General features: G+C 60.0%; 1 long non-coding RNA gene across 1 annotated transcript; it reads right to left on the bottom strand.

The window, feature by feature from the left end:
• Positions 1-252: 252 nt before the first annotated feature.
• LOC131276310 (uncharacterized) lies at positions 253-4917 on the bottom strand. The gene is made up of 3 exons (XR_009183795.1): positions 4540-4917; positions 3054-3201; positions 253-882 (listed from the first exon to the last, which is right to left on the bottom strand). It is a non-coding gene; the product is annotated as an uncharacterized lncRNA (long non-coding RNA).
• Positions 4918-12260: the final 7343 nt, after the last annotated feature.

The raw sequence follows: 12260 nt of genomic DNA, 5'->3' as shown, positions 1-12260 counted from the left end.
TCGGGCCCTTCCCCAGCGCCTGGCCTGAGCCTGGCTGGCGTAGGTGCTGCCCCAGGCTAAGTGCTACTATTTCTCCCACTTCCCAGAGGAGGACAGTGGGCCCGGAAGCGCAGGCTGCACCTCCAAAGCCATCGAAGACTGGGCTGTGTTCCCTGCTCTACAGGACATCTGAGGATGGGTTCTTTCGAAAAATGGAACACGAACGACATACAAAGACAATGAATTTTTTTTTAAAAGAACAAAATAAAGCCCCAATTTTTTATTATTATGTTCAACAGGCACAAAATTATTATAAAAATGTATACACACTTTAGTCCCAATTTCTGTGCTTATCTCGTCATGGTGAACCCGCAGACCAGCGCCCGCCGCAGGCCGCCCTTCGTGGGGGGCTGTCCAGCCCACTCAGCCCCCAGGGTGGTTTTCTTAGACTTGGTTGGTTAAACACTCCCGAGTTAAAATCGCCAAGCCCACATCTGCCGCGTTCAGTCCTCGGAGGGTCGCAGGGCAGGCTCCTGGGGGCCACAGGGGGCGGGGGCCTGGCGTGGGCCGGCCTCTCGGCCGCTCGCACTCCCCGCTCCTCGCAGCGCTTGGCGTCGGCTGACTTGGCGCTTTGCCTCTCGCTCCTCTATGGTGAAAGCTCCACGAGGGCCGCACCTGGTCTTGTCTGCGGCGTCTTCCGTGGATCTGGCACTCGGTGGATATTAAATAAACACGCAGTTGATTGAGCGACTGATGAATCTGAGAGCACGCACGGACAGGGAGGCCGTGTGCGTGGTGGTCAAGGCACGGCCCATGACCGGCTGTGTCCTCGCCTCTGCACTCACTGGCCGTGGGGCCCTGGACATCCGCCTGACGTCAGGCTCCAAGTTCTTACCTGAAAAACTGAAAAACGGGGGTAATAGCACCTGCCTTGCTGAGTGATTGGAATTCACTGAAGCCCCGTGGACGTGCAGTGTTTGGTGCACAGCAAGGCCCGAGGCGGTCACGACGGCTACAGCTCGAGCAGCGTGAGAGCAGGCCTGAGGCTGAGTGGCCTCTGCAGACCACCCGGGGAGGGGACGGGCACCGCCGCCCTCCTCCCCACCCACCGAGGCCTTGGGCCCTCCCCCAGCTTACCGAGAAGCAGGTAGAGGTGCCTCCCAAAGGGGAGCCCGTTTCTAGGCCATACCAGCCCCAGCCGCGGCCGCGGGCCCAGCTGCCGACCACACGTGGGTCACGGCCCCTCGTCCCTGGAGCACGGCCCACAGAGCTCCCACGCCCACCCTCAGCACAGGCCGGCCGCGCCCAGCACCCCCGCCCGATCGTGCCACACCCCTCAAGCGGGGCCACCTTTCCGCTTCCCTCAGACGGGTCCAGGAGGTCCCACAAACTAGCACGCACACCCCACGCTCACGCTGCCCGCTCCCCTCAGGCTGCCATTGGGACCCACAGCCCTGTGGCCTCACATCCCAGAGGCGAGGCGCGAGGGCCAGGTACAGGCAGCCCCGCGTCCCCTCAGCCTGCAGGGTGAGCGCCGCCACGTCCACCCTCCCGTGTCTACAGCCTGGCCTGGTGAGAAGCTGCAGAGCCTGCCTCGTCCCCCCACACGGCCTCCTCCTGGCCCTCGTCCACCCCCTTGTCCCCCCTCCTGGCCCTCGTCCACCCCCCGTCCCCCTCCTGGCTCTCATCCACCCCCTTGTCCCCCCTCCTGGCCCTCATCCACCCCCCGTCCCCCTCCTGGCCCTCGTCCACCCCCTTGTCCCCCCTCCTGGCCCTCGTCCACCCCCTTGTCCCCCCTCCTGGCCCTTGTCCACCCCCCATTCCCCTCCTGGCCCTCGTCCACCCCCTTGTCCCCCCTCCTGGCCCTCATCCACCCCCCTGACCCCCTCCTGGCCCTTGTTCACCCCCCTGACCTTCTCCTGGCCCTCATCCACCCCCTTGCCCCCCTCCTGGCCCTCATCCACCCCCCTGACCCCCTCCTGGCCCTCGTCCACCCCCTTGTCCCCCCTCCTGGTCCTCATCCACCCCCCTGTCCCCTCTCTGGCCCTTGTCCACCCCCTCGCCTCCCTCCTTTCCTACAAGGACCCCGCATACTGGACGGCCCCTCCCTGGATGCTCCCTCTTAACCGGCCACACTCAGGGGCGCTGTCCCTAAAGAAGGTCCATCACAGGCCCGGGAGGTGGGACCCGAACACGTCTTCTGGGAGACACATCTCAACCCACAGCCCACTCAGGGCAACATTTGCTCATTCTTTATTTGTTTCCCAAATGATCTTGGTAACCTCAGCGCACAGCACCGTGCAGGAGCTGGGGGCACGGGTAACCGCCACGACAAAGCTGTGACAAGCGCAGTGGGAGCAGGCGTTAATTTAGGTTTTCACGTAGGGAAACACCTTTAAAACGGTCTGGAAGGATGAAAGGCTCCTTCCTCCCTTGGCATACCGGGCCCTAGGTGCGAGGTGACGAAGAAAAGCGCGAGCGCAGGCGCCTCCTGCGGGCGAAGAAAAGCGCGAGCGCAGGCGCCTCCCGCGGGCCAGGGGGCGGGGAGCAAGGGCAGGTGGGACAGCTGGCACAAGGTGGACGCAGGGCTTTTTCAAGGGGCTTGTTTGGGAAACAGCGTTACAGCGTGGCTGGTGCAGGGCTTGGGGGCGAGCGGAGAGGGGTGGGCAGGGGAGACCAGACATGTCGCCGAGGCGTTGAGGGCGACACTCGGCCACCCAAGATGTGCCCAGGGGAGAGAGGGGAATGAAAAGGCATCTAGAAAGGTCCCTGGCCATCGTATCGTCTACAGCAGTGCTGCAGTCTTCAGGCGGAAATAACGGCCCTGAGCAGAGACAAGGACAGGTGTAGATGGGCTGATGTGGGTGGGCAGGTGTGGATGGAGAGGTGGCGAAGGATTTGCAAGCACTACAAGAGGAAGGAAGGCCGCAGCTAGGGCGGTGGCCACCTGCTAGCCCCCCTTCTCCGAGCACTTCAGAGCTTTGGAGGGTCTAATCCACCCAGGTCAGGGGAAGGACTCAGGTTCCGAGAGGCCGAGGGGTCTGCCAGGGCTTGAGCTGGTCGCAGCTGGTCACCTGGTGCCGAGGAGCCCTTCCCTGGGGCTAGACACGCACAGGCCCTTGGGCCACGGAAGCAGGAACAGGCCACTCGGGAACAGGCGCGCTCCGGCCTGTGGGGAGACCACGGTGCAGGTTCCAGTTGTTTCTCACTTTGGGGTGCGGCCTGGAATGACAGGGCACAGGGGTACACCAGGAGCCTCTCGTTGCTTCGGTGCTGCCCCTGCGCCTCCTGAGGGGAAGCGACCTCCCCGCCCCAGAGCGCAGCGCACGAGGCCTCGGCGCCCTGAGTTCAGCGAGTCTTTAGGCCGCGAGGAGGACACCTGTGGCCAAGGAGGACACCTGTGGCCACGCCTCATCGTCAGGCCTGCTGACTGTGAGGAGCGGAAGAGTCCAAAGCAGCAGGCGCTGCAGCGCCAGGAATCACAGGCCCCACCGGCCTCCACGGCCCCCATTCCCCGGCCCTGCGCCCACTGCAGCTCCCGGGGTGCTGAGCCGGGCTGGGAGCGCCCCCAGCGGCTCCGGGCAGCACACCCCGGGGGCACGAGCCTGAAGGACTGCGGGAGGCTGGTGCGGTTGGGGCTGGCCCGGGGCCTCAGTGTCCTGGGGAGCGTGGCCGTGGCAGGGCCCCGAGGCCCGGCGTGAAGCTCAGGTCCCACCGGAGCCTCTCTCTCGAGTCTGGGGTCCGCCGGGGCCTGAACTGGGCTTTAACTGTGCCCCTGCTGTCAGGACTTGCTCAGCAAACCAAGGCCAGGACGTAAACCCGCCTCCAGTTTGCCCGGTGGCCTTCGCAGGACAGCCGGCCTGCGTCCTTTGGCAGGAGCGGCCCCCTGGGCCTTCGACGTGCGTTTATCTCCAGGTTCCAGGGGTGAGGGCCGTGATTTCCGAGGCACCGTGCGCTGCCGGGGCCTGGCCGGCAGCTTCTCGAGCCCCGCGGCCACGCCGGCCTCCTGTTGGCGCCCGTGGCTGGAGGCCCCGCGCCGGGGCGGGAGGGGCTGGGATGCGAACCCGAGGCCCCAGACCCCGCTCCCGGCCGCGCAGCCGCCCCCTTCCACCCGCCAACTAGGTCAGCCCCTCGGTGGCTCAGAGGGGCCGGCGCTCAGCGGTTTCTGGAAACTCTGCTTTCGTCTCGGCAATGAGGATTGGGGAGGGGGTGCAGTCAGCCAAGCAGCCCCAGCAGTGATGCTGCCACGGCGCCGGGTGGGCCCCCTGGGCTCCCAAGAGCCCACCACGGACGGGCACTCGGGGCGGGCCAGACACGCCCCGTCGTTCTTTGTTCTCTGTGGGCTTCTTCTGTCCCATGTGGGACAGGCCGGGGCCAGAACCTGCCTGGGGGTGGAGGGGACAACAGCCCGGGAGGGGGCGTGGAGCTGTCTACGAAGATTAAAACCTAACCAGAACCAAGGCTGGTAAAATGCCGGAGGATAACCACACGTTCTCAGAACCCCCGAAGCCCCGTGAGGCCATGTCTGCGTTATGCCGTAATCTCCCCACTGGGGCTTACCTGCAAAGCGCACACAAAGCCCCTGCGAGTGCAACTAGAGAACTGGGGCTGTTGACCCAGAACCAGCAGCCTCTGGCTTCCAGACTGCTCCTCATCAGAGGGACGGCTTGAAACACCGAAGATCAAGCTTGAAAGGTACGTCTTGAACTTCCCGTCTAGCTCACGCGCCAAGGGCCGCCCCGCAGCACAAATGCATGAACCCGACAGGTCTCCAGGAGTGGCGAGGCACGGCCCATACAGCAGGCCTTTGGAAGATCAGGTTTTATTCGCACTGAAGTTTTAATTGGAAAAAATAAGGCACTTGCAGAAAAGCGCGGCCGTGCCTCGCCGCCCGCTGGCCGACTGCAGGGCGCAGGCCTCTGCAGCGGGGCGCCCCTCGGCTGGGCGCGCAGAGGGAGCCGGGCAGGCGCTGCGCCCCGAGCCGCCGGTCCTTCCGCCTCCTGATTGGTCGCCCTGCGGCGCTGACATCACCCTGTTGCCGGGTGGAAAACGTCTGCCGCGCAGCCCCCGGCTGCAGGTTCCTGGGAGGGGAACTGGCCGCAGCAGGGAAATCAGGTCACAGCTCAAGGGGCCCGGGATCTCCGCGCAGGGCGGCAGGGGCAGCAGGGCCCCGAGCCCGCGGTCTAGCCCCTCCCCAGCCGCCGGTCAGGCCCCCTAGGGTGCCGGGCAACGAAGAGCCCGGCGCTTCCAGCCGGGTGCCCGCACGGCTCCCAGGTGGGCTGTGCCCCTCGAGGGTCTTCGCCTCCAAGCAGAAGTGAAGCACGCCCTCGAGACAACGCTCACGGAGCAGGTCTTGGACCTTTCTGGAATCAACACCTCTCCTGCGTTTGTTTTTCCCTCCCTTCATCCTGTGAGGCAGAGGTAAACCGGGGAAGGGGTGCGCCGTTCACCTTGCCTGGTGCCCTTTCCAGCTGGCAGAGCACTTTCAGACGCGGTGTCTCGTCCGTCCCTCGCACGACCCAGTGAACTCAGCGCTTTTATGTGCTGTTTTACAGACAAGGAAACAAGCCCCCGGCAGCGAGTTCTTTGCCAGTGCAGAGCTCACCTGCGGCAAGGTGTGTCCCCCCCCCCCCCCCCCCCGCCCAGGCTTTCGGAAGCCGCTGCCCAGCTCTTCCCAGGGCGCACGGCCCGGGGGCTGCGGCTTGCAGCGCAGCTCAGAGCGGTGGCCAGGCCAGAGGCAGGGTCAGCGAGGCCCTGCCCGTTTCTTCTCAGCCTCTTGCCCGCTCTCACCAGGTGCGCTTCAGAAACGCTTCCAGGCACACACCTGTTTTATTTATTTATTTTAAAGATTTATTTTATTTCTTTCTCCCCACACCCCCGTCATTGTCTGCTCTCTGTGTCCATTTGCTGTGTGTTCTCTGTGTCCACTTGCACTTTTGTCAGGCGGCACCAGGAATCTGTGTCTCTTCGTTGCGTCATCTTGCTGCATCAGCTCTCTGTGTGCGCAGCACCACTCCTGGGAGGGCTGAGCTTTCTTTGCGCGGGGCGGCTCTCCTTGCCGGGCGCACTCCTTGTACTTGGGGTAGCCCTATGCAGGGGACTCCCCTGCATGGCACAGCACTCCTTTCACACAGCACATGGGCCAGCTCATCACACAGGTCAGGAGGCCCTGGGTTTGAACCCTGGACCCTCCATATGGTAGGCGGACACCCTATCCGTTGAGCCAAATCCACTTCCCCACACATCTGTTTTAGAATGCTTGAGGCTTTCACCAGCTTTTACTCATTAAGAGCAACTTGGAGAGAAAAAAAAGCTGAATAATTCAGATGCCCGTCTGCACACATTGCTTGAGACTTGCATGACAGTAGCCAGCTGAGTTTGAGTTGCAAGGGATGGCCTGGACGAGCAGGAGCAGCTCGGGAGGGCAGGGGTCTGTCAGCATGGCTAAGGAGCCGAGGCCACTCGCCCGTCCCTGGCGGGAACGATGACCTCCTCACCCGCACCTGCCCCGGCAGATCCCCCCTTCCAGCTCGTCCCCCCTCCCGCTTCTAACACACTGGAGACGCGGAGCTGGCCCACGGCGCTTGGTTTTCTTTGCGTTTTCACTCCGCGCAGCCTCTGTGCCTGGGTTGCTCAGGCTCCAGCAAGCCTCCCTCGTTCCCCGTATTTTCAAGTGGACAGAAAACCCTTCGAGGAAGGCAGAGGAGCCTGGAGACCTGGAGGAGGGGCTCGAGGAGGGGAGGGGGCCGCTAAGGGACACACGGAAGGTGGGGCTTCCTTTACGAGCGTGCCTCGGCGACGCGGCGACACGGAAGCCCGCGGCCCTCTCTTACCTCCACCATTTGCCCAGCAGCAGGCGTGGACCTTGGGGCGCCGTCGTTTCCTCGGTCGATGCCGCCGGATCCCACGCTCCCAGCGCCCCTTGGGCTCCTTGCGCCCACGGTCACTGCAGTCACAGCAAAACGCCCTCCAACGGCCCGCCTCTTCACTTGCTGCGGCAGTTCTGTCCTTCTGGGTCGTTCTGTGCCCTGGTCTGTCCTGTTGGAAAACAGAACCTTCTCGCGCTGGCTGCAGAGTAAACCGGGGCGGCGCGCACATGAGCTCCCCGCTCCGCTCGGAGCGCGTGCCGCCCTCACACCTTTGCTCCTGCTGTCCCTTTGGCCTGAAATAGATATTTTTCAAAATAGCACAGAGTTAGCGCTCAGTAAATGCTTAAAAAAACCTGCGATCACATAGCTAGTTGGTAGCAGCAATTAATAAAACTAAAATTAGATTCCAATCCCACTTAATTATTAAGCAAATATTTTATCAATGGGAAATGCATTAATGTAGGTTAAGAAATTTGTGCACTATCCGTCCAATTCCAAAGTGCGGCCCCCACAAGCCTTCTCCTGGGGGTCCAGGATAGAAACACATTCTTCCCACTCAACTTGTTCTCGCCCTCGAGAGCTCCATCTTGCCAGAAAGCGACAAGGTAACTCCCGACCACAAGCGCACACCTACCCCTGTGCTAGGACCCCTCAGAGGCCTGCCCAGCACGGCGTCCTGGACCCCTGGGTCCCTCGTGCGAGCAAGGGGTGTCGAGAGCTCAGGAATCGGGTGCATCCCCAGCCCTGCCCCACACAAGCAGACTTGGGGGAGGGGGGTCAGGGAATTGAGCCCCTCCCGACTCGCTCGTTTCCTGAAAATCGAAGCCAGTACCCTGACACCCTCGCGGAGGAGGCTTAGGTAGGACGCACATGCAGAGCGCGTAGCACAGAGAGGGTGGGGAGGCAGGAAAGCTGGGGAAGACGTGACGCCAAGCATCTCTGCTTTCCAGACAAACTGATAGAAATTCAGACACAAGAAGAAAAGAAAATCCAGGTAATGAGGAATTAATAGGTATCCCTTGAATAGTGAATCAGACTGACACACACACACACCAACAAAGGAAACAGGAGAGGAAAGAAAAACTCCACCTATGTGACGGTGACACCTCAGTGGGATAAGTTTAGCTCAGAACCGCAGCAGTAAATACAGGTGGAGAAAACAGCATCCACGTGGACACACTGGCACGGAGGAGCGGCCCACCACCGTCTTCAGGCTCCTGTAGAAACCCTGCTCAGAAAAGCGCCGTCAGCTCCGTGAGAGAAGAGTGCACACATCACGGAGGCGCACTGATCCGGGCTGCATTTAAAACTTAGCAAGCAATGCTGTAAAGCACTGATTGTAGATTCCTAAAATGCTGCATCTTAGCTTTAGTGTGATAAAGACCAATCTGGCTGAAAGCATGAGTTTAGTCTTTCTTATAGAAACCAGGCACTAACCTGTAGAAAAAGAGAAGAAAAAAGAAAAAGAAGGTTTCAGGAAGTCTTCCCTTACTAGACTGTGGCACGTACTACACGTTTGCAAGCCTTCTCTTGGCAAAATCCAGGCCTTCTTGATTGCCCTGTTTAGGAAACTGGGAACCAGGTTGTCTCTAAGGTTGAAGATCACTTTCCTCCTGATTTCATTGCATCACTTGTAGAATAGCTGGAAAAACATAAGTGAGTTTATATGGTTAAGAGTCTCCAAAAAAGAGCCGGGACGTCATCAGGGGGTGATGCTTATGCATGCCTCAGCAGGGTACCAGAGACAGCCAAGGGAGATGGAAACCCAGGTGCTGGTTCTCCTGAGGGCTGCAGAGACCCACAGGTTCTAGGGTCAAGGCAGATGGCTCTGGAGCTCAGGGCCATGTCAGTTGGCCCTACTTTGGAGTTTGTGTTCCTGAGTGTGATGGAGTTGAACTCAGATATAACCTTTCTACACATGCCTCTTCTGTCACTTTTACCAGACCTGTGGTTGGTGTTTGGGTTGGTGTAGACTCAGGAGACCTTAATCTCTGGACTGTCCACATGATGGTCAGGCTCTGGGCCTCAGCAGACTTGCAGCTCCTACCCTCTTGTTTATTGGACTTACCCAGGTCAGCTAACAGGGAGGGGAAGGTGGTCAACCACCACACCAGGGAGCCAAGAGTGCCTACAGCTGCAAGCAGGAGAATTGCATCCATCATCCATGTGGAATCTAAGCCCCCTCTTGATGTAGAGGGGGACTGGACATAGCCATACCAGGGTCCACAGGATGGAGGACTAGAGTATGGATTAGAGTGGACTTACTGGTGTTCTGCTGGGGAATTGTTGTGATTAGTAAGGGAAGAAATTGTACCACTGATGTGGAGAAAGTGACCACAGTAGCTGCTGATGAGGGAAGAAGAGATGTGGTGTGGGGGCATTTTCAGGATTTGGAGTTGTCCTGGGTGGTGCTGCAGGGACAGATGCTGAATGTTGTGTGTCCTGCCGTGGCCCACTGGGTGGCCTGGGGGAGAGTGTGGACTACAATGTGGACCACTGTTCATATGGTGCAGGAGTGCTCCAGAATGTATTCACCAGGTACAGTGGATATACCATGATGATGGAAGAGGTTGCTGATGTGGGAGGGATGGGGTGGGATGGGGTGGGTGGGGGATATATGGGGACCTCATATTTTTTGAATGTACATTTAAAAGAAAGTAAAGAAGAAGAAGAAAAAAAAAATTATCCTATTTAAGCATGTTATAAAAACGGTTGTGTTAAGTCCCTGGGCAAGTGTTGAGTGTCCACCGTGTGCAGTGCCCTGTGCTCATGGCTGGGAAACAGTGTCCCCAGGACCGATAGCTGGAAATGCAGCAAGGCTGAAGCTCAACGTCACGGGTTCTGTGATGCTGAGTATTCGCAGGTGCTGGGGGTGCCCATAAACAGAGCACTTCAGTCTGCAAGGCAGGGAGAAGCTTCCGGAGACAAGCACCCACACTGCCCCAAGTGCACAACCAGTAACCACCTGCAAGGGGCTCTGCTCCTGCAGTGCCGAGGGCTGGAGGGCCCTCGAGACCTGTCACCAAGACTTTTAAGTGGGATCCTGAGGGACAAAAAGAAGACCAAGTTGGAACAGAGAGCTAGCACGCTGATGACTGAACAAGATTCTAAGAGAAAACAGGCTGGGAGGATGGCCGAAACCAAGAAAAATGCGAAATTTTGTATTTAAAAAATCCAGTACGTAAGAACACAGGTTGGAGGGATAAAATATGGTTTAGAGTGGACTTCCTGGTATTCTACTATGGAACTGTTGAGACTAGTAATGGAAGAAACTGTAGCATTGATGGGGAGAAAGTGGCCACGGTGGTTGCTGAGGGCAGGGGGAGGGAAGTAGAGATGAGATGTGGGGCATTTTCAGGACTTGGAGTTGTCCTGGGTGGTGCTGCAGGGACAGATGCTAGACATTGTATGTCCTACCATGGCCCACTGGGTGGACTGGGGGAGAGTGTAAACAACAGTGTAAATCACTATCCATGTGTGCAGCAGTGCTCCAAAACGTATTCACCAAATGCAATGAATGTGCCATGATGATGAAAGAGGTTGCTGGTGTGGGAGGAGTGGGGTGAGGGGGGTGGGGGGTATATGGGGACCTCTTATATGTTTTAATGTAACATTTTTGTGATCTATGTATCTTTAAAAAAATACAATTAAAAAAATGATAGGGTGGGGGTGAGGAGTGGGGTATATGGGAACCTCTTATGTTTTTTAATGTAACATTTTGTGTGATCTGTTAACTTTTTAAAAAGATAGTTAAAAAAAGAAAAAAGAATAAAAAGAACCGAAGGTGGGAAAACTGGCTCAGAACCAGAAGCCATTCGATGAGAAGGCACAGAGAGTGATTAACTGGAAGTTCTTCAGTTCACGATAATAAAGTCCTTTAATGCAGCAAAATTTAAAAAAAAAAAAAAGGCCTTCTGCATTGCCGGTCATCATCTTCTCAATGAGGCGTCTGCACGTCCCTCTCCCTGGCTGGCACGGGGTCTCATTCCCGGCGCGCGCTCGCTAAATCTTCCTAGCCGGGTGGGGGCCAGAAGCCCACAGGCGGGCTCCCCGAGCGGCCACGGCGGCCAGAACCGTGGCGGCGGCCGAGCCCACGCCCCAGCCGTCCTCCACTGCTCCGCCTGCTCCTCCGCCTTCTCCTTATGAGCCACGACCTCCGCGTGGCGTGGAAGGGCCCGCCGGCCTCAGTGGCCTCAGTGGCCTCCATGCCCGCAGGGCCCGGCCTTCTCGCAGGGGTGCACCTGCCCCCCGCCAGCCTCCCACCTTCCCCCCGCCCACAGTCAGGTGAGGCCGGCTCCCTCTGACCCCTGGGGCACCTTCCCCGCGTGGACCGAGTCGCCGCGGCTTGGCTCTGCCACCGGCGTGTGAGGCCCGGAGGCCCGCGCTGCCTGCACCTCAGCGCCCCCCGCACCCAGGTCAGAGCCCCGTGTCCTGGAGCGCCGATAACCTGCAGACTCTGATTCTAGGTCTGGTGGCCTGAGAAACCAGGGGCTCCGACACGCGGGGCGCTGAGCGGCCGCCTGCCCCGGGCTCCCTGTCCCTGCCGCCCCCTCTGCTGCCCCCACCGCTGTCGGCTTAACCAGCACCTCTGCGCCTCAAGCCAGCCACCTGGTCCCCTGGGGTCTCCCTGCCCCAGTGCTTCCGGGACCCCGCCCCGCGCTGCCCCTGCGGAGGGCTTTGCTAAGATGTCAACCTAATCGAGCTGTCGCCTTTAAACATAGCCTCACAGGAAACCTCCAAACCCCGCTGTGGCCCCAAGGCCCGAGCGAGTGGCCCCCGCCCAGCCCCCGGGCCCACCCCTGCCCTCCACGCCTTCGCAGCCCCCACTCGGCACCAGCTCTCCCTGGACGCCCCCCGCAGCTCGGCCCCCGCCGCAGCCCACGCGCTTCTCCAGACGCGCCCTCGTGGAGGCAGGCGCGGGCCCCTCTCTCCGGGAGGCCCAAGGCCCATCACTGCGCGGCCCGTGGCCAACAGCCTCCTCCTTCCGGGCAGGGCGTCCTCGGGGCCCAGCAGCCCGCACGCCATGGCAAGCACGTGGGCAAGACCTGGCGCCGAGGAAGGACACCGGCGTGCGCGGCCCAGGCAGGGACGCTTGGACCCGGGCTTCTCCCAAGGGGGAGTCCCAGGGCGTTGGCCAGAATCCCAGGGAGAGGAGGGCTGTTTAGAAACGGCCCGCTCCAGCACCTGCACAGAGCGGTGCCTGCACATAGTGGGTGCCTGCACAGAGTGGTGCCTGCACAGAGCGGGTACCTGCATGTAGTAGGTGCCTGCACAGAGAGGGTGCCTGCACATAGTGGGTGCCTGCACATAGTAGGTGCCTGCACAGAGTGGTGTCTGCACAGAGAGGGTGCCTGCACATAGTAGATGCCTGCACAGAGTGGGTGCCTGCACATAGTGGGTGCCTGCACAGAG

This window comes from Dasypus novemcinctus, chromosome 27 (genome assembly GCF_030445035.2).
Source record: "Dasypus novemcinctus isolate mDasNov1 chromosome 27, mDasNov1.1.hap2, whole genome shotgun sequence".
Taxonomy (NCBI): domain Eukaryota; kingdom Metazoa; phylum Chordata; class Mammalia; order Cingulata; family Dasypodidae; genus Dasypus; species Dasypus novemcinctus.
This window is presented reverse-complemented; position numbering and strand designations above follow the sequence as displayed.